At 33.1% G+C, this 23623-nt stretch overlaps 1 protein-coding gene across 1 annotated transcript in view; it reads left to right on the forward strand.

Annotated features, from left to right (window-relative positions):
• The window catches only part of LOC113502286 (QRFP-like peptide receptor), a 111747-nt gene that overhangs the window by 52441 nt on the left and 35683 nt on the right, over nt 1-23623 (forward strand). The window lies entirely within an intron of this gene.

The following is a 23623-nucleotide window of genomic DNA, read 5'->3' on the forward strand; positions in this document are numbered from 1 at the left end:
GTCCCTGTGTTACTCTTGTTGTTGTCAAAGCAATTTACTTTGACAAATTTAAGGTGATTTATCAACAAAATGTGTAAATTAAAAGGGATGCTTTCAATTGTTTCGAGTTCTGCGGTTGCTTTTAAATATACATTTGATATATTAGGCTATAATGTAACTCTTTTAGGACTGGATGCTTATTTATTTTTAAGTTTGAAATTCTTGGCCATTACATATTAGAGATTGATTTGGGTTCAATACCCGCGCAGTACAAACATTCGTGTAATCCAAGGATTAAATTCCCTAGCGGTTTAGCGTTAAAAAAAAAACAATATTTAGTAAAAGTAAAATAAAACATAATTAACACAATGACTTATGTCAAAACATCTACATTGATTGAAGTACTTTGGTTTGGTTAGAAAGTAATTCGTGTGTAGGACCATACGATATTGAATTCAAACATTTTAATTATGTAAGCTTCATACCTTTTCTTTCGAAGTTATTTTAAGACTAACCGCAAACTCAAAATAGAGCCAGATTAATGATTATAAGCTTTTCCCAGAATATTGCGTGTTTTCCTAAACAGGCATATTTCGAAAAATAAACTTTACTCAGATTGTACTAAAATGTAATCCAATTTACTAAGAGTGCTCTACATTAATAGAGTTTTCTTGGAAAATCAACGAATAATCAAATTCAGTTGACCTTTACTTTTTATACTTCAGTGGGATATTAAAAAATTGTATTTGACTTATTGGGATTTCTTTAATATAAGGATTGAATTTACTGTAGAGGCCTCAACTCGGAATTTAATAAATTTACGAATTGTCGTTGGTCGCAAGGGCCCTCGCTGTTTCAAATGATACTCACTGCGATCCGAATTTTATTTATTTTATTTTTAGATTGTGGTATGACAAAGTTACCGACATTCGAAATAGCTACCGCATTTGAGGACCGCGTACTAACCTCATTCCTAAAATTAGAAACTTTTTCAAAGTGTCTCTATGTAACCCATTCTGGCTTTACGAAAAACAATGCGTAGGCAAAAATGGTAAAATGTCATGTCATACTAAATAACTATTAACTTTTAAAAATATTTTTGAGAACCATTTGTGAGAAGAGAATAAAAGTTTTTTTTTATTAACGAAAAATTAAAGAAAACCTCAAGTACTTGTGATAGACCCTCGAACGTGTCCGTAAATTATGAGGAAATTTAAATAACGGTATTAGAAGGAGGCTATAAGTCGTTCATATTAATGGTAATGTGTATAAGGAGAATATTTGAGATTGAGGAAATAAAATATTTGAAAAAAAAGCTTTTTTCATTTGCCTAGTTTATTATGTTGACAAGCAGCAAGTACGAGACTTCAGTAGATTTCGATTCGATTTTGCTTTAGTACGAATCTTAACAAAGCAAACATATAGAGTGGCATGTGGTGTAGTAGTTAGTGACCGTCACTTCAAATCCGGGTACGATTTCTCCCACAGCTAACATTTGGGTAATGAGAATAGGTGTTTGTTGCATCTGATGGTTATCAATTCAGTTAGAATTGTACTCTAAATATATTTGTATGTTTACCAATTATCTTGTTACTATACAGACTCTGTCTATTTTGGGAACAGGCCGTGTGTGTTCGCAGAAATATAATATGAAAGTACTCCTAACAATCTTATGAACAGTCGTCAACAAACAACAAGTTAGCGCGTTATCACGTAACTGACAGTCTCGGCATTGTTGATTTCCTTTAATATAAATGCAAATAATTCTAAACGCCCGTCGCGCTGAACCGCTCTGAGCCGCTCTCAACCGCCGCGAACTGGTTTCAACCGCTTCAAATTGGATTTTCACCAGTGTGCTCTCTATTTTACATTTCGAGCGTTTTATTAAGTTTGGTTTGTGTCACCTTCGAAAGAAATTATGTCCTCAGGGCGGTTTTCAAATTGTTAGTCAAGTAAATATTATACTGTTATGTCTGGGTGTTATTTATCTTAATACATACATGTGGGTATGTATAAAACCTTATGTCTGTTTAACAGTACTCTGGTTACAGGCTCTGCTTGGTTTGGGATCAGAAATAAAAAAAATATATACTTGAATGCTTATCAAATAGCCGTAAAATTTCTTCTTTTAGATTGGCATATGAGACTTCCACGAAAATGAAAGAAAAACGGTGCAAAATGTACTGAGATATAAAAAAAAACAACCACGCATGCTTAGAAACAAGCTTTTTGGGTGAGGGTCATCCATGAGTCCCCTTGTTATACATGTGAATAATTCGACAAAGAGATTAATAGCCTACAGTAGGGTCGCAAAACAATTAACATTTCTTTCTAATGAAAAAAGGGGATTTTTATTCAAGTTAAATTACCATTTAATGAGATTTCGTACCAGTACTTATGTGATCTGTAAAATGGTTGAGTGAATGTTGAGTAGGGAAAGTAATTGATGAATTGTTAAAATACAGGTCGTCTATAACAAGTTAGGTAAGATTCGAGATTTCACTTGTATGGAGTAGGTTCCTCACAAATCAACGCGAAGAATGGAATACCTTATCTGTATCCTACATACCAATAATCCTCCTTTAAAGCGACCCTTACACGTTCAATCACGATCGGTACGATCATAGATCAGACAACAGAAGGGTCAGCAATATAATAAAAACTTTGTAGGTACATCTCTTTTAGATGTTTGTGTTTCTGTAAATTGTTAATGCATATTTAAACAAAATGTATACTTATACTTATGTAATAATATCATAATTATTAGTATTTAATAATTTGAAATTTTCATAGTAGCTTCACACTCGATGACAATGCTATATAATACTTTAAGAACGGTTGGACCAATTTTGATAAAATTTGAATGGAGTGACATTTTTTTTAAACTCCTCCCACACTAAGGTATTTAATCATTGTGTAGCGGGGACTTTCACAAACATACAATTCATATGCACGAAGACAGATTTAGAAAACGTGGGTTTTTTTTCAATCTATAAATTTTTATTACTAATTCTCCTTTTACATCAAAACATCTGCCAATCCCTTGAATAATACAAACGAGACATAATGTTTTAAGCTTGTACATGTATTATTTACCTCGTTGTACAGTTTCAAAGTTTCGAACATTGTTCTAAAGCGTCCATTCGTTACTAAGATAAAGTCCTAAGTCGTTGTGACCGAGTCTATTCCGGGACAATAAAACAGCCATATGTTATTATTAACTGCAATTCCCCGGACAATGTTAATAGCAGAACGGAATAATCTTATTATTTGTTACTGTAGAGACGTAAGACTTAGGCGTAAGACGGAAGATTCTTGTGGTTGTGGAAGTGAGAGGGTGCACTACGTGGCGTACATCGTTGTCTCTCTTCCTCATCTGCTTACGGTTTTACTAAAAGAGTTGTTAAACCAGGGAAATTTAAAAAAGGTACCTATCAATATTGATAATTTGCTGAATAATTGCAATATTATATGAATACTAGCTGACCCAGCAAACGTTGTTTTGCAATTGTATGTATTTTTCAATGCTATATTATAAAAAAAAAGTTCGTCCAAAAAATAAAAAATAAAATTTTAGTGTGGGCAACCCCTGTCACTTAGGGCTATGAAAAATAGATGTTGTCCTATTTTTAAACTTACCTAATATGTATACAAAATTTCAACAACACCAAGTACTTACCATCCAACCGCAAGTACGTACCATCTAACATCCAACCGCAAGTTCTTACATAAATAGTGTATTTTAAATAATAAATCTTATTTAAAATAAATTCATCATTGGCCTAGCCTTTTCCCAACTATGTTGGGGTCGGCTACCAGTCCAACCGGTTTTAGCTAAGTACCAGTGTTTTACAAGAAGCGACTGCCTATCTGACCTCCTCAACCCCTTGGTTAGACTAGCTGTCAGACTTTTTCAGCTTCTGACTACCTGTAACGACTGTCAAAGATGTAGGAATAACAGCCGGGACCGACAATTTAACGTGCCTTCCGAAACACGGAGGAACTCGTTATGACAAAGATGGTCACCCATCCAAGGACCAAACGCGTCAAGCATAGCTTAACCTGTGATCGAATCACTTATGCGGTTATAATATCAATAATAATGTAATATGTTATAATATAAATATAATTATCTAATTTATAATTACAATTACAGAGTAGTAGCACAAGTAATCAATAAATTGAACGCACCTAGAAATTTCTAATTAAGATGATTCATGGAATAAAAGGAAGACTACATTAAATATCAATTTATAAATTAATAAGGAGTTATTAATTTATAAATAAAGTCGGCCTATACATTAGCGAATAAACAACAACAAATAATTATGTTAAAAGCAAGTTGAAAAAACAAAAAGGAGTATTCCATAATTAATTTATTGAAAATCCCAAAAACGTCAGAACTTTTATTAATTAGAAGGCTTTTTGTGTTACGTGATGGAGCGAGGGCCCCAGTCGTGGAGTTATGAGATATTTTCGTATAATACCGTTATTGATAATAAGTATTCCATATTCAGCATGACGATGGGTTCATGACCATAAAACTTAGATAAGAAGGGGGAATGGTCGGCTTACTACTACGTTATAAAACCTACATTCTTCGCTTTTTTCGCCCGTCAAAAGTATTTAAGTAAATAAACATTTTTGGATAGATATATTTTTCCGTCTTAAATCATGCCATACTTTTCAAATGAGCCGATCATCGCGACCTCGGCAACTCCACTCGGTACACATAAGACTTACTATATTATTATTGACTGCTTATGTGTTCTTATCAATTTTTTGTTGAAGATCAAAAAATAATAATAAGTAAATAAAAGTTTTAAAAATGTATTTGAGACAGTTATCAGCATTTTAAAGCGCGTAGTATATTTGCATATTTTTACAATAAAATCTAAACAAATCATACATGACTGTGTTCTAATGATTATTTTGGCTTAACACACGTAAACATTTTCGCACACAATATGTAAATATAAGCAAATAAACGCTTTTATGGCCGTTCGGAAATTAATTCATTTATTACAAACTGACACGTGTATTTTATTTACCTGTCAATAATGTGTTTATTTTCAATTGAAACGAATTCAAATTTAGGTTAACGTGTTTGCGTCAATTTTTACAAGCTTTCGTTTAATTAGAAAGTTATTGCTTTTTTATTGCCGATATTTTTCGGCGTCTGTGTAATAGAATAAACATAAAAGTCAATCTGCAACATTATATGCATTGTTTTTATACGTTTAGCCTGTTTTTGATCCCAGTGCTGGGCAAAAGCCACCCTATACCTCTTCCAGACTTCTCTATCTTTAGCGATTTCTGGCCACTTACGCCCCTCGTATTTCTCTAGATCATCACACGAATTTCACCTCAGCGACGATGCCCGAATTTTCCTTTAATCAGGATATTGCAACAACTAAATAAATGAAGCGTAATTTGTTCTGATTTGCGGTGAACCTTGTGAACGAGAGATTGAATGGAACCTCAGGCAGAGTCATTTATTATCAGCCAATTACCCGTAGAAGATCGAAATGCATTTCTTTGATTTGCTAATGGAACATGGAGTTATAATATAATTGGACAATAGACTAACAACTTATCCTAAAATGTATGGAATGGATATAAATATGGAATGTTAAAAATATATTTTCTTGTACTTCACCAACAAAAGCAGGTTTCAGGCCAGCGCCGTACTACTTAACTAGAAAACGGTTTTCGATTTATGCCTTACTGGCTTCCAACAAATTTTGAAGATACAGTTAATAGATTTTAATAGAATGTATCTTAAGTATTGATTCTCTATGCGAATAATGTAAAGAAAAAAATATCATGTTTTTGTTTTACATACGAGTATATGTAAATATTAAAACACCTATGAGTTCCTGAAAAAGAAACTGGCTTTTTTCTCTCGCCCCTACTTAGTGTAGTTAGTAAGTTGCGTAATTTTTAATCGTCCATCAAATGCCATTTTCTAACGACTACCCCACTAAAGGAATAGCTAAAGCTTGTGTTGCAAGGTTTTCACAAACATTTAAATCACGAGAACAAAATTTAGTCCCACACTTAGGTCAGGCATGTGTGGATCACACAAAACCTTATCCTTCGCGGGAACCGAACCAGCAACTCGTCGCGCGCAGTAGGCTTAGCATGATGAACCCCAGCACTCAGCTATCCGTGCATTGGATTAAATGCCTTATTTTGCCTCGTGCTCAACCGATCACAATTCTAATCGCACGATTAGATAGTAGAATATGTTGATCAACGATATAAGAGTCAGAAAATTTTGTAACTTTTTTCATAAAATGTACCAGCCGCGTCAGATACGAAACGTTTTATATTAAAATGTTGTTTCGCCAAGTTTTGACATTTTCTTTAGTTCGGTAACTATCTAGAAATTTTCTTTCTTATGCGGAGACAGTATTATTAATACAAAAAAAATAGTTTAGTTTGTAACTTTTCGAGTACTACAGCGATGTGGTTTGTAAATGCTTCGTTTAAATTACTGAAACTTAACAAGTCTCCACTTTAAGCATTACATTAGTTCAATATTTGAAAACGTAGGTACAGGTCGGTAAAATACATGTAATGGAGCGTACAATATAACCTATAAATATTAAACAAATAAAACCGGTCAAGTGCGAGTCGGACTCGTGACCTTGAAAGTCTGTATATTGACATATAGGCTAGGAAAGACAAATCGGTTGGGTGACAGAAGGAACATCCCAATCTTTAAGTATTTATTGTTAGTGGCATCCGATATACATCTTTTGTGAAAATTTTAACTCTCGATCTATCACGTTTCATGAGATACAGCCTCATGACTATTCGTTACGTTTTTGCCCATCGAGTACAGAATCCTCAAAACAAACAAACATGGAACATAAATAAAACTTACGTCGGAATAACATCAAGCTTAGGTTTGACTAAGAATAGACATCACGAAGTTGACTCGCGAAGCCCTTCGAGGTCTACCCATCATTTAAAACTCGTCAAGACCCCATTAGACTGCAGCCTGTAACTTGACTTGAAACCAAGTTTCAATGAAACACGTTGTTGCGAACATCTGTTAGGTATTTACTTCAAAGATATTCTTATAAAATTACAGATGTTATAAAGATAACACAAGTTGAAGAAGTTTGAAGTAATTTTTATATTTGATATTCAAGCGGTATACAGCTGTTGGCAGACACAATTCTAGTTATTTTATCAATGGTTCAAAGTAGTGGTGGTGAAAAGCCTTTTAATCTTAAACCACTGTAAAAAAACTCTTTTGTTAATAGAAATCTTAATAGCCTTTGACAATGAAGAATATGTCTTCCACGGTAAAATGAACTGCATGTTCAACGTATCTACGAAACACCTCAACACGACCCATCCAACACTCACAAACTAACGGAAAATGTTCTCGAAACTTCTGGAAAAGTCCAGAACTTAACCTTAAATACCCTCTCGAGAGCTTTCATCCATCTCATTAATTACATACATGTGAAGAAAAATACATTAATCTTGTCTTTCTTCATACATAACACGAGTTATACGAACCCTCGCGATGCTATTAATCTTAATTTATTAGTCTTCAAGTTTCATAGCATTAGGTAGAATGAATCGGGGAATTTTCTGACCTATTTACTTAAGTTGTCTTGATTCACTTTCGTGATATGCTAGTACTAATGTTGTACACTTTATGTCTCTTATTAAACATTATTCTTCTTTTATGGGCGTTTTTGCTTGTTATTTATGAACATTATGGTGTTATTATGTTGTGAGTTTTTATGATTTCAATGATTATTTCTCGCTATAACTTATATTACACTGTATGATACTGGAGTTATTACATTTTTCGAAAACTTTTACTTATTGATATCTCTTTTCTGTAATATCTACGCAGTTAGACTAAGCGGAGGCTTGGACTACATCCAATTTCTAAGGTATCACATTGGTTATTCATAATGTTATTGAATACAATAAACTTTTAATTATTCATAGGCAGGGAGTATACGCAATTATTTTAAAACGACGAGAACACGAAAAAGTGATATTGTATCGTACAACCAAAACATCAAATAACTCTCTCAATATCTGAATGCCTTAAGCCAAGCTCTCGAAATCTCCATGGCAACAAGAAATATACAAAAGATGGATTTAATGGAACAAACCTCAAAGCATTCGTGAGCAGTGGGTTTAGTTGAGTCAATCCCAAACGTTTTCATCAAACATAAATCAAAGGTGAAATAAAAGAAAATGTGAATAAAACAGAAATAAAAGCAAAGCCTCAGGGATAAGTGGCCGAACGTCAATGACCGATGTGGTGTTGCTCCTAATGGATGTATATTTTTGTTCTTCATGTTTGGTCTTTAAAATGGAAATACCGGTCAAGTGCGACACTTGTGGCACGTGTGTAGTATTTCTTGTTATAGATACAATTTGATTAGTTTTGATTTTATATGGATTTTTTTGGTAAGGAAATCTAAAAATGTAAGACAAATATACCTCAATTACATTTTCTATTAAGATAATAATAATGCAGAGATTTAGGCGTAAACCATATCTGTTTACAGAGCGTTTAATTTGATATGATAGATTTCAATACGACAAGATGACGTCTTGTCAGAGTAGCATCTCACGATAGTGTAGGATTGCTGTCAAAACAGGCACGAGATCATAATTATAATACATACTTGGGGACGCCCCAGGTATCATCCCTAAGAGTAACGTTGCGTTGTCTGTGTTTCAAATATATTCAAGTCAAATGCATAAGGATTTCTAGACTATGGACAAACAGTCGTGGTTCATACAAATAGTTGTTTTGCGCGGGGATCGAACTCGCGAAACGTCACGCTCAGTGGTTTCGGCGTGTTTACTTTAACCACTCGGCTATTCTTACAGTCATATTTGATCGTCTGATCTCTGTCTCTGCCCTCTGTCAACATTAGTAAAATGAGGAGTGAAAGAAAGATATTAAACAGTTTACTTTTTCGCCTCGGGAATAGCTTGTAGACGGTCCAAGGTATGAGACGATCATTGACAGACACGTGTATGGTGACATCAATATATGAAATAACTTGAGTGTTTCCTTGATGTGACAATATTTGTAGATTAGAATATTCGTGTTACCCAGAATCGGAACAAAGCAGACTATTCCGAAATGTTTGCGGCTAAGGCTTGGGCTCGCTTGCATCAACAAATTTAATCTAAGAGGAATTTACGGCTTGATGTAGCCTTTGCCAGAAGTTCCTTAGTATTTGTACGTCTTTAGGGTAGTTATTGAAGAATCATTTAATTTTGAATGAAATCCCCAACAAAGTAATTAGCAGTGAGATACATCTTTAAGTCAAATGTGTCAATTAGCCTTCTATATTTCAACTATTACTGAGTTACGGCTGTCTGTCCGTCCGTCACAAGGCTGCACTTCATGAAAAATTACTAGGAATTTTCACACATGCGTGCCGCGAAACAATAAATGCTAAAAATAGAGATGACGTGATGCCACGTTGTTACACTGCACCAAATGTATTTGTCACCCAAGAATTTTTACTTTAGCCTATTTTTACGCTACCCTTCGTGTCACCAGTTCGACTCGCACTTACCCAATTTTTACATAACTGTCCGTAGCAGTACCCAATACTTGAAAGCTATAGTGGTAAATATATTTTTTAATTAGTAAAAGTACCTCGTTTCATTATTTTAATTATCATGTAACGTTATGTTGCTTACAAAACGCGATCTCACAAAGAAGCTTTCATAGTGATGACAAAATAAAAACAAACACCAAGATACAAGGGTCACCTGCGACCCTAGAAATTAACATATGTCCGACGCTCAGTTGATTAAATTAAAGGGGATTTAACCTTAGGTTATATTCTGTTAGTACGTTACAAAAGGAATTATTTTCATTACAACTATTTACGTATTCACTTGTTTTTCTAAGCTTGTGTTCTGGAATTTAATTTGGACTTACCTTTTAATGTTGTCCTTGTCTGTTCTTCAAATAGTATTTATGCAATCTAAATAAATAAACTCCTTGGATAAAATCCAGACTCATTTAAAATACTTCTATAAGTATTTATTTCAATGAAAGATTTTTGAATTTTGACTAAATTTTACTAAATTACTACGTTTACTATACTTATAGCACCTCTTTTTTTAAATAATTTCAAAGTACACTCATCGATAGCAGTGTTTAGAGAGTTGTAAGTATTTAATTAACAAGAGCTAAATGAGAATGTAGAGGGTATGTGCTGTTTAGTCTCACCGGGTGTGCAATTAGCGGTCTTGGAGGTAGTCGTAATATATTGTACTGCATAGTGGATACATGGAACCTACCATCACACCTTCTAGTAACATTGTTGCAATTGTTAAAGAGAGATACCGCTCTATGTCGTGTATTATAATGTCGTCTCTCTTCATCCAATAGAACAGTATTAATTTAAGAAGTCTCAAGAGATTCTCACCTGTTACTTATAGCCTTTAGGTGCAAGTTTTTAAGCTGGCTAAAGATTAGATAAATCTATACTAATATGTAAAGCTGAAGAGTTTGTTTGTTTGAACGCGCTAATCTCAGGAACTACTGGTTCAAATTGAAAAAATATTTTTGTGTCGAATAGACCATTCGTTAAGGAAGGTTTTAGGTTATATACCATCACGCTGCGAATAATAGGGTCGAAGATACAACAGAAAATGTGGATAAAACAGGGCAGGTATAAATCATAACTTATGTCTTCTTACCACGCGTACGAAGTCGCGGTTAACAGCTAGTCCTATATAGAGAACAACTGCCAAAAATGTTTTCCAGTTATATGGATATGAGTTTTCTTAATTTACTGTAATTTTTTAATGTCTAAATTGAACTTGATGTGTATTATTGGAATCTTTTAAACACTAATTTTCATTTGTTTTAAATATGAGATAAGTCATATTATAAATTTTTCCGACATAAAATTTCAAAGAACCATCATTCTAAATTTTATCAGCACTTACACGCGCCATTTACATTTTTAGGATAACGTTAATCAGAAATGACCGGTAAAAAGTGAAAACCCTCTTCTTTCAAAACCGAATCTTATGAGAACGATCTCCTTTTCATAAATATCTTGATAATGAGCTTGATCACTTAGTACAAACATTAAATGGAAATATGAAAGACTCTTAAACGATTTATAATGTTCTACTAAATGATGTTCAAAGTTCAACAACACTAAAATATTTAAGTACGCTAAGTGCTTGTTCATTACCTTAATAAGCTGGTACTATGTAACGTGAAAACAAAGTATAACGCCCTTTGTATACCAGGCAACACAAGTGTCCGTCACTCGGCAACTTTAGACTCCAAGCAACTGCTATCAAACAGACTTGAGGAGTTTGGTACATAAGGTCGCGTCGTTGGAAGCTAAAGTCGTCAAGCAATGCAAACTTGCGTTGCATCGTGTACGAGATCTTTCTTACACATTATTATAATGGTATTATAGTGTGTTTATATATTTCGTTCTTAGAGACCACATTATGGTTCTTGTTGTAATGGTTTTCAACTCACAGCTATGGAAGCCCTAAGGTATAGTTAAATGGAGAAACTTAACTTTCACTCTATACCAATGCGAAGTAACGTTAAGGTTTCATATTGTTATTCAAATTTCATATTGTTAGCATTGAGATAAATCTAAATCGCTCTAATGTATGAGCAACGACTTTATGGTTTTAATTCACGTAATCATCATTATCATATCCATGTTGCGGTCAACTATCTTATCCAGCCGTTCAATAAAAAGCTTAGGCTCTTTACTAGACGTTGTACAAGCAATAATAGCCTCTTGAGCTTTGAGATAGCTGTAACGATAATAAAAAAATATTAAAAATACAGAAGAAGTCGCATTTATAATAAATATACCTACTGGTCTTTGGTCAGTTAATTATTTAGGTAAGTGCCAGATTCCCTTATTTTATAAACATCGATCTATATAATATTAATAAGTAGATACTTATAACTGTTTGAACAAATTTCTGAATATGATTTAGGAAATCAGCTGAACGGCAAATTAGGTTAATTGGGTGCGACATCCATACATTTGAGCGTTTTTATTAAAGCTAATGATTGTGAAAACGTAATTTGGGTATATAGGTTGGTCCGTTAATGCCTTTGTAATAATTTGTATCAAAACCAGACTCTGAAATAAAATATTTTTTACCTTCGTTAAAACAATTTTATTTATTTCCAAAGCCAAAAGCAATTTACTCATCGAAAAATGTTCGCAAAACGAAGATGTTTTCGATAAGTACAAGTAATCTCATGAACTCGCTTCAATAATAACAAAATACCTTCCTGTAATAACGAGGTAAATTAAAGTTTATTTCTTTTCATTTATAAAGCGGTTTTTCGGATAAAGTTTTTAATGTAAAAAGTTCTGTTTTGCATTCCCTGAAAAGCGAGTGTTATTGGTTGTAATAAAAAGTAATTTTCATAAAGGTGGTAAAATGGAAAACTACATAAAATGGAAGAAAAACCAGTCAAGGAAGTGCTTGTACGGAAAAAACTTATGGTACTGGAAACAGTGTCTTCAAACTTACTTATTAGCGTTTCCATAATTCTGTTTTAATTGATCATTATTGTTGACTGACAAATGAATTGCATATTTTAATAGTACGATGCGACTATTCCAAATTTCCACTTCCCTTGTTTTTACTACAGCCTGTAGCCTGTAGCTGAGATTAGTACGGTTTATGCGCCCTCGCGTCTGAATCTGGATGGACCACTTTTCTGTCTGTACACTCGGTAACTCTTCAAACATTTTTGGAGCACCTGGGCATGTCACCCTGTACCCAATTCATTATTAGGCGTGTAATAGGTAACCCTTGTGTAAGGGTTTAATAAATGAAAGCCCTTCTGAATTCAATTTACACAAAACATGGATAACTAGCTACGTCTTGCGGTTTGTCCCGCGTGTTTTCCGTTTGAAACGGACGGTAAGGTATTTTTGACCTTAAATGAATTTATGTGTTTAGTGGCTAACCTTAGATAAATTAGACCTGATGCAATCAGTGATCTGTTTGAAATATCTGTCCTTTAATTTTTGAAGTTAAAAAAATCAGTCCCTAACAAATAGTATTGGGAATTAACTAAAAATTAAATTTAAAGACAACATTCAGCGTATCGCCCGTATCGCCTTTTACTGATTTCCAAGTGCTCTTGCAGTGGAGTAGAAGCAGCGCAAAAACACACAAACAGACATTTTAGTTTCATTTACTTGCAAAAATCTCGTTACAAAAGCTTAGAAAAAATCTTGAGCACGTAATCGCTATTTCTTTATTACGACTTTAAGCAATGCCGTCATACAAAAGAAATATTGCTTTCGAATATGAAAACTTGAAATTGATAAAATTACTAAGGTTTACTCCATTGAATTTGGTCTCATACAAAACGGATAAAAGCTGCTATAGAAAAGCAAAATTATGAAATAAATTTAACATGCAGACTAAGAATAAGAGAAGAACAATAAGAGGTTTTTAGGAGGCTTATTTCCAATGAATGCTGTTTAATACATTTTATTAAATATTGACATAATACATTGTACCTTATTAACACGAAAAGAGACCTGTGCTCAGTGACGGGCTGGTACTTTTTTAATGTTCATTTTATATTAGGCATGCATGTTTGACTAAAATTAATAAATAATTATTAAATGATGTAATGGTTTACTCACGCGTATTTATCGGGGTAGCCCGACTAGTTTCGGACCCAACTGGAGTCCTTAATCATGAGCAGACGCAGTCGGGCTACCCCGATAAATACGCGTGAGTAAACCGTTACATCTTTTAATAATGAATCATTCTCACGATAGTTACTATCATAATAAATAATTGTTTTTTTTTTTGTCAATACTCTATTATAAACAGGCCGCACTTACAACTGTCAGCGAGATCAAAAGATCCCTACAGTATAATATTGACTTTGTCACTTTGAAGTGACGTTAAGACAAGTAGTCATAAGGGAACGTCACTTAGTCAAAGTGTCGTTTATAGATAAATTATATAAATAGATATTTTGACAAGTATCAAGCGGGTTCGAGAGAAATAAATGTGATTGTATTTTTAGGCAAGATAGATTTTTTCGGTATGCGTATTTAAGTATACTCTCTACCTGTTAAATGTAACATGTTTTAGTCACAAACCAACTAATATGGTAAGATTTTATATTGACGAACTGATTTCGTAAATTGTAACCTCATAACTTTTATTTCTATTTCATATAAATTTATATAGTTCGAGACCAATACTTGTAAGGTCTCTCATTATTCAGTTTTATTTTATGAAAATCAATTTACAGGAGTTTTAAGTATTTTTATCTCAAACCCGGTGATGCGAGAGCGAGTAGGCATTAAGAGTCGAACTTTGGGATTCGAATTAATTGAGTGAAAGTAAATAAGTGTCTGGGGTCAAGAATCTTTGCTGAACTTCAAGCGCGCAGGAAATATTTGAACAAGATTTTTATTATATTTTTTGATAAATAATTAATAAGTAATTTGAATCGTTGGGTTTAGCATTTTGAATAAGATAGCTTATTACATTTTAGGTCACAGTTTTGTTATGGAAACGTAAGGACGTGTAAAATCGTAATGAAGTTAGATAATGTTAACCAATATCATAAGTGCATGTTTTTATAATAACTATCGTGGGACTGATTCATTATGAAATGATGTAGAGTTCGACTCGCGATCCCGCCGCGTCTGCTCATGATTAAGGACTCCGGTTGGGTACGAAACTAGTTGAGCTACCCCGATAAATACGCGTGAGTAAACCGTTACATCATTTAATAATAAGTGGATGTGTGATAACATTCCCATCTAAATAATAAGCAACTTCTGAAAGTACATTTATTGACTTTAAAGTATATTCTACTGTCTCTTTACTTCCATTAGTTCAAAGTTTCTTCATATATCATAATTACATAACATTGTAGGAATCAGGAAACAATCAACCAAAGCTTTAAGATAACTTTTGAGTTATGTTTGCAGACTTCATTACAATTATAACTAAACCCGATTTCCCTACTAATAGTATTGGGACACGTCATCGTTTTAATCGGTCACATGAATATCGATTTTAATCTTTATCTTAGGGTGAAAAGGTGCGTTTTCCTCTGCACCGCATCATCGATCAACCTTTCGCCCCAATGGGGTCACAATTAATTTATTGTTTCCTCGTAATCGGCAAGAAATTGTGCAAAATCCTTGTTCAATGTTTATGTTAAGTTTGCCTCGTTATTATTAATACCGAGAAGGTCGTTTTAGTGTTATGATTGAAGCTTTCATGCTCAAGGCAGAATTTATTTTACAAACAAATTACAATAATATAAATAAGTAAATAATTTTGTGAAATAAATGTTCATATTTTAATTAACTTGAAAATAAATAAAACAAATTAACGCTACAATGATTCCTTCATAATTTCGAATTAAAGTCAAATTAGAATTCCTGTACTTTTCATCAAAAACATTTACACGTTATCACGTTTAAATAACAATATAAATATTTATTCTCTTCTTCTAAATGTTGACTGTCCTTCACAACATACTGTCTGTCGTTTCAAACAGTGTGATTTAAATCTGTGTGAAAAATGAACAGAAATAGACCACTTTAACCAAGGAGGATGGAAAAAGCCGTGACAGGTCACAGGTGCCTCTGCCATTGGAAAATACCTCGTCGGTATAAAACTCTTTTGTCGTTATAGGAAGCCATTACTCGAACTAGGTTGCAAGGATTAAAATTCTAATTTGGATTTGGAAATTTCAGTTCCGAAGCGGATTAGAGATGAAGAGTAAAGGTCATCTTTGAAGTGGTATTGTTTGATGTTTTAAAGTCTTAAAAGTACAAGCATAATAAAATTTATATTTATAATATTTATAAAAGCGTTGTGAATATTTGGTATATCCACAAACGGCTAGTCCATTTCGTGGATTATAAAGAAAAATACGAAGATTTTTGTCAAATACATAATTTTCACAAAATGTGGGATATAAATAGTCGAAACTCTGAACAAACACAGGGTGCAGGTAGTTGTTACATGACTCACCCCGACATCTATATATAACTAAACAAATAATGTTTTATAGTGAACATTTAAATTAATAAAACTTACATGCAGTTTATGAAACCTATTAAACTTTATCCGCTAAACAATTGTAATGCACCCACACAAGCATGGCAATCACGCGACCTGTCACGAACATGAAATAGAAGTAAAGCTTAGATAAAACTCTAGTAGTCTGAAAATAAAGGTTTTAATGTGATTAGGGATCACAAAAAGTTAAAAAAGGTAAATTCTGTTTAATTACTTAACCATTATAATGCTTTATTGTTGAAGTAAAGGGGTTGGGTTGGGCGCCTTGCCTTTTTGCTTTTTGCTGCCCGGATAACCGAGTGGTCGAGGTCACGTGTCGTGGGTTCGATCCCCGCGTAGGACAAGCGTGTTATCCACGAGTGCTTGTCCTAAATCTATGTCTTTGTGCATGTGACTTGAATGTTTGTGAAACACCTGCGATAAAAGTTTGCCTTATGTACCACAATTGTACGTAAAAGCTTAAATAAATAAATAAGTACGGGATTCTTTAAAATTCAAAATTGAACACTCAAAATCTTGAAAATCTAAAATTAAATAAATATTAAAGCTTTATCACAAAAAAAAAACCATCTAAAACTACTTGGGCATGTTATGGTAATAATTAAATATGCTAATAACTGCATTTGAAACGTGTGTTTTTTATTATATTAATAGGTTCAGCACATGCAATGGTCCTAAATCATCTGGGCACATGCAAATATTATTTATTACAGTGTATATACTTATGTATATACACTGTAATAAAACTACTATTCTTTCTCTTGTACATAAAATGTACACTATAGTCATAGGACTATACATGTTATGTATTGAATACCTATAAAAAATAAAATAACCTTTATTGCAACCAAAACACACAAAAACAATAATCCCAATCCACCAATACAATTCCACAAGCACTGATCTGAGTGGACACCAATGTCTAAACTAGGCCGAGCCTCTATCTTATACGTCAGTTCATCCCCTGAAATAATAACACATGAACATGTGCATTACACCGTTATGTCAACAGTAATTAAGTTTTGATTTAACTGGATATACTTAAACAACGTTATCATGCGTAAAAACAAATGTAACAATACAATACGAAATTATAAAATTAACAATTTGTATTTGTAGCGCAAGTCTTAAAATGTATTGTCAGAAATAATTCTTACTCTTCTACTATTGAAATGGGTGAAAACGAAATCCTAATATAGTGCTATTTTACATTCTGTGCCTATTACCATCAGTCGTCACTTCGCTGTATAGCATAAACCATCATAGCTAGACAGATGAAATATATAAAGAAGATGTGGTTACCGTAATAACAATTAATAAAATCAGATTTGAGGTTCAGGCACAAATGTTGTTAAGGTCTTAAACTGAAAGGTTGGTGGGTGAATTAATAATTGCCAACCAATCGATTTTGTTTTGTTTATTCTGACTGAACCCTTAGTATTGCGAGAGTCGTTGGTAATAATTATAACGTTGTCATTTCCTTCCACATATGATGAAATAATATTTCTGTTTCAATGTTAAATATGACTGAATATGAAGCGACTGTTCCTGAGATACGTTGAATGAACTCGATAAACAAAGGCAAATTTACAAAATTCCACAAAATGTTCTTCAATCTTCACAATATTGGTATTCAAAACATTTTCAATGGATTTTCGATGTTAATATATTGTTTTTTGTTTGACTGTATTATTTAAATGAAATAGTCTTTGACTTAGTCTATTGCTATGGCGACGTTTAACCTTCGTCCGTGTGAAATTAAATACCAGTGGAAAAGTAGAACATTATCTAGACAGTTATAACGTTTCTCCTAGACAGATTGCGTCAGCTAGACAGTACTAAATAAATATATTATGTGTCTGAATAAAAAACTGTTTATCTAGCCAGACATATCAGATTCAATGTTTGAAATGAGATGACAGAGCGAAAAAAATTTAGTGGTTTTTCTACTCGTGTTTTGTTTTGAAATTCTATTTTCGATAAATAATTGTTAATTTAAAATGTATTGAAAAAGCATAGGCAAAGGTTTCAGACCCAATCGGAGTCGTGAATCAAATCCTTCACCAACCACAAAGTGGTATGTGTATCAAAAAAGCACTGATGATGGAACTCATGACTACTTGCAAAGAAAAATATTTATACTTCACAGAACTATGCTATACTTTTTCATAATTTATATTTTACAAAGTACTTATTACAGTCAAAAGTTGATATCTAATCTGATTAAAGTTTTTAAACTATTTCCAGCCTCTGATTTAAAGTGTAACTATAAGAAATTTCAATTATAGTTCCATGATAACTATTGTTATATTTCACAAAAAAGAACTCGTTTAAATCTAGTAGAACGTTATAAATGGTGATGTTAATTAATTCCTTTTTACATTTAATGCGCTACGAAGAATAATGTATACAAGCAATTATGGTCTTTAAAGCCATAACTATAAATCACATAATTCCTTCGAAATTTACCTCATAACGATCACGTGTGTTGCATTATAAGTACAGTAATTAAGACACATTAAGTCGCGTAAAATCCTTCTAAACTGGTGGGAATTTTGCTGGAAAATTGAAAATTAAAAAGGCATACCAAATATTTGTGGTAAATATTTAAACTTCTCGTACGTGAGAACACATATTTGAAGTCTCCAAATTATGACAAATTACAAGTAAAGTTTTGTTAAATGAAATGTCTAAAACATTTCAAATTACAGAAGTTATAATTAGGAGTTTACGTATTTAATAATTTCGACAATAAAGCTATATGTACGAATGAACAACGATATACTTTTACAATTAATTAATTATTAGATTTAAACCTTATTTGACTTCTACTTAAACTTATCAGTCGCTTTACCATTTACCATATATCTAAGATACTTATGTCACTAACCAAAAGTTTGAATTTGTCGCAAACGTCCGCCATGAGACAAGTCACGACACAATGGTCAAATTTTATTAATAAACTGTATGATTGCAACCTATAAATTAGAGTGGGATGAATTTGATGTTTTATTTGTAAATTAAAAAGAGGTGGCCCAAAAAAAATGCAAAGAGGAGAATTTCAGCTGTGGAACAAAAAAAGATTCATAAACAAATGTTAGAAAACTTGCGACAGAAATTTCTAGGATGTTCTTTAAGTTAAAAAGTCTTTAATAGTCACGGGTACAAAACTTTCTACGCTTAGAGATACTATAAAGTTATTAAACATCATTAACAGAACAAAATCGCTGCAGTAATATATTTCTAACACTAAACAATTTCCCAATGGAGGTCCATGTATAATCTTCTAATGGTGCGGTCATTCGCTTGCTACTAAAACGAATAACAAATATGAACCTTATTGCTTTACTACTAAAGGTGATATTATTAAATACTAAAATGCTTAACTATTTATCCGTACAGTCGGTAATAAAAGCCATTACAGAGAACTATTTTATGTAAATTATTTCAAACGTTATTATAGCGACATTCGGTTGCTTACAGACAAAGAACCTTTCATTTATTAATAATGTTCTAGGACCCGATATTATGTAAGTAATACCCCTTCATTATATGTATGTACGTAACTACGTACATAGTATGATGTGTGTCAGGTTTATGTTAACTCTAAACATATTTTAAATGTTGATCCTAATTAAAAAAAAAAAAAAAACAAACTAATGTGTTAAAGACAACGGGTGTATTTTTCAAAAATAATTTGTTCCTCCCATACAAATTGTCATGACCTATTATAACTATTTTTTTGATGGAGACAAAATCGGAAAAAAGTCAAGTTTTCTCTATCCCACGGGTACCTTGTTACTAAAGCTCAGTAACTTTTTTCTCGTAACGTCACCTCGATGTATCTATTCTCTTGAACCGTGAAAGCTAGACAGTTGATATTTTCACAGACGACGTATTACTAAAAGTAAACATCAAGATAACAACGATATTTTGGTCTTAATTTTGCAAAGTACTTTTTCTTTAGCCTTTTTTATGAACCAAAACCGTTCTATAAGGACTTGTTCCGCAACGGACTCAACCAGTATTTTTAAAAAAGGTTTTTGACATGAGACGGTAATCGTATCGTAGTAATTGGATTCAAATTAAAGTCCTATCATATAGATCCAGGTAATTTTGTAATTGTTTTCCTCGCGACAGTACTAAGTATTAAGAAATGGCGACGGTTCACGTACGGTGAGCTTGCATGTGGCAACAAGCCAACATTTATCTACCTCCAAGATTACATTCCTGCTTGACACTGTGATTTAATATGAGGCAAACAATTAGCATTTTCATAAAAACTTTATTTATGGTGGCGTCGGTGGAAAATCGCGGCAATCAGCAAGGAGGTTGTGCAGTATTGCTTTTTTTTGACAGCCTGGTGTTTTTAGTGAATCAGCCCTCACAAAAGGAGTTTAAAGAGGGATAGAGTGAGTAGAGTTAAATGAACGAAGTCAAAGTAGAAGATCGAATTATAAATTTTCTTTATAACTCAGGAACTGATGTCAGCTATTGACTTGATTATCTTGATGGTTAGTTCAACCGTTTAAATCATTTCAGTATAAATATTGCTTTCGCCTTTCAACTGAAATCGGTCTTTCTAAAGTTTTAACAACTGTTGTTTAAAATAAGTTACTTGTACATGCTTGTCGTAGATTATTTTTAAAATTACCATAAAAAAACATATAGCTTTCAGCGCTGAATTTCATGAAAATGAAAATGATTTAAAATATCACACATTTTAGAACAAGTTAAAATATATTTAATAAAATACACAAGCAACTTCTAATTTCGAGTCGAGTTACGAGCGGAGTTACGCCTCTGCAAGCGCGTTTTTTGCTGACCTTACCACGTACTCCAGTATTTATAAATGTAAGCTTTCACTTCTCGGTAAAAGTAAAATTTTTAACAGGATCGAGCACATTCATATTTAATTTAGGTTAGCCAAAATTAAATGTTTTTATACAGTCAGTTAAATTCTTCTACTAGGAAAGTAGGTACCATGAAAATATTTTTTTTTTACGAATCGTATCTTTCGAAATTTCGATCGATTTTGGCATCCATGGCGTCGCACAGCGCTGACTGGCTGCGTAGGACATGAAGTGCAAAAGCGAGGGTATAAGCATACAACTATTCGTTTATTAGCATATTCCGATGAGATGACAACCTTATAAGACTGTAGAAAGATCAGAAGTAGGCTCCAGACTTCTCTTGCCTTCCAAAAAAACCCCAGCTGATACGATAATAGGTATTTGAAAAGTTAGTGATTGCCTTTGAATCGAATCCAAGGCTTTGCAAGTAAAGGCATTATAGCGTAGTGGCAATATTTTACATTAAGAAAAATTAAACACAAAGAGGGAAACATTTGAACCTCCAACGGGAATTAAACCAGCAACTTAATGTCTCATAACTATCCAGCTAACGGGGTCCCTGACCGAGCGTTCAAATTCATCCATTGCGCCTTGTTCCATATTTTTTCCAAAATTTTAATAGAAAATTATTAGAATGCTCTTTCTCCATTCTTCTAAACTAGTAAATAATTAATTCCCCATTTCTAAACATAAAATAAAGGCTATTAACAGTAACAGCAGCTAACGTTTCCGTCGGATTGCGGCTAAAGCTATCTGCAGTAATTTATTTGGCATTGTTCGTGAGTTCATTAGTTTTAACGTGGATAAAATAACGTCTTAATTGAAGCATTATTAGAGATATTGTTGCGTACTAGTTGCTGCGTTTGCTTTTCTTCTTTTTTTTCCAATAAAAGTCCCAATGCTGGGAAAATATATTTTCTTACATAATCATGAGCTAGAGCAGTGGCGGGGTCGCGAGCAAGCCACATGGATAAACCGAATCATCAAAAGACAGATGACAAATTCCAACGCATATATTATAATTCCTTTTTTATATTGCCAGATTCTCAGTGTTCAGTGGTTGTCCAAAGAAATACACTTGTAGCCTAGATCAAGACTAATTCCTCACTTGGCTGAAGTTTTTATTTCATTTTGCTCTCGACGGCTAACTTTGTTTTTGTGGATTAATGTGGTTAGTGAAAACCGACTGTAATCGTGTAACATTAATATCTTGCATTAGTCCGTTGTTTTCCTCTAATTTATACTTTTTGACTCTCCGTTAATAGTGTTTTTGTTGGAATTAACATGTAGATTTCTGTACCTAAAGTTTATATATACATTTAAAGATGTGCAATATAATTTTATTTAAGAACTTTTATGTACCCATATTCGCAAATGATTTCATGTGATTTGATTTGAAAAATAACAAATTCTTTTTCTTTACCCTGTTTGTACAGAACCCTTAGTGTCACTAGTCAGACTCACACTTGACAGATTGTTTATATACCGCAGTAAGTTAAACATTTTTAAATTTAAACTCATATTGAGAAATGTATATAATTTTATTCGTTCATATCTATTCTGTGCCTTCTACATGTTTGTACCACAAGATTTAACTGTTTACACTTATTTCTTTCACCAAAATTGTTTAGGTAGTGATCCCAATAAGCTTATAACTTGCCAACTCGTATCAGCTGAGGGATTTTGTGCTTGGGAATTTCTAACATTATTTAAACCAAAATATTTTCTGGTACCTAAACTTTAATTCAACCACTTTGTGTTAGGTCATTCTCAAGGTTACTGTTCACGTAAGTTTTGTACAGACAGCTGTTAAAAGCAAGAGTTTAAGATGTAATGTACTGCAGATGCAACTTGTTCTCTTTTATGACACAACTCTGAAGGAAAATTATGTTTAAAAGACTCGGATTGCTCACATAACTTGAGATGAAAGCTTTTTAAGAAACATCACTTTACGTACTCTACATTTTTCTAATTTTCCACGTTCTTTTATAGTGAAACCTCCTTCGTAAAATAAACTCAAAACAAAAACAAAATTCAAGCTATGGGGCTAATAAACACTGCCGACATAGCCGACAATAACTTGAGGCCTGAATAAATGAAGAATGCGCAAGACAATTTACTTAACTCGTGCTTGAGTTAAACCGTACTTGTAAAGGTAGAGACTCACCAGGGACTGAATAGAGCCATGAAATTTATCGAGAGCAGTAAATCACACATTGCTTATAGGATATTTGTGTCTATTGAATTAAATTATTGTGTCCCGGGGTCGCCCAAACATTTAAGTCTCATGCCTAAATACACCCCTACAGGACAAGTATTTGTTATCACACAAACGCTCACTACGCTCACTAGGCGTGGATTGAACCCGCAACATTCCGCGAACACTCGGTTTGTTATAGCAGTTACTATTTGTTACTTTTAATGTGAAATCAAGAGACCAGGAAGTTACACCAGCTATTTAAAATAAAATTGACAATGTTTTTAAAGAGAGACACCGCTCTAGGCCTTTTAATTTACCGTCCCTTTCAATACTGCAACAGCCTTACTTTGTGAGGTGAAATTAAGCTCCAGGGGTCCGTAGTGCATTACGTAAGTGAGATCAGTTTGTCTCTAGCCTTATAGTTCTTGATAAGATTTTGCCAGTAAAGTACAATATTATGACAACCTATCCAATCTAAATTAACCCA

Source organism: Trichoplusia ni, chromosome 17 (assembly GCF_003590095.1).
Source record: "Trichoplusia ni isolate ovarian cell line Hi5 chromosome 17, tn1, whole genome shotgun sequence".
Taxonomy (NCBI): Eukaryota; Metazoa; Arthropoda; class Insecta; order Lepidoptera; family Noctuidae; genus Trichoplusia; species Trichoplusia ni.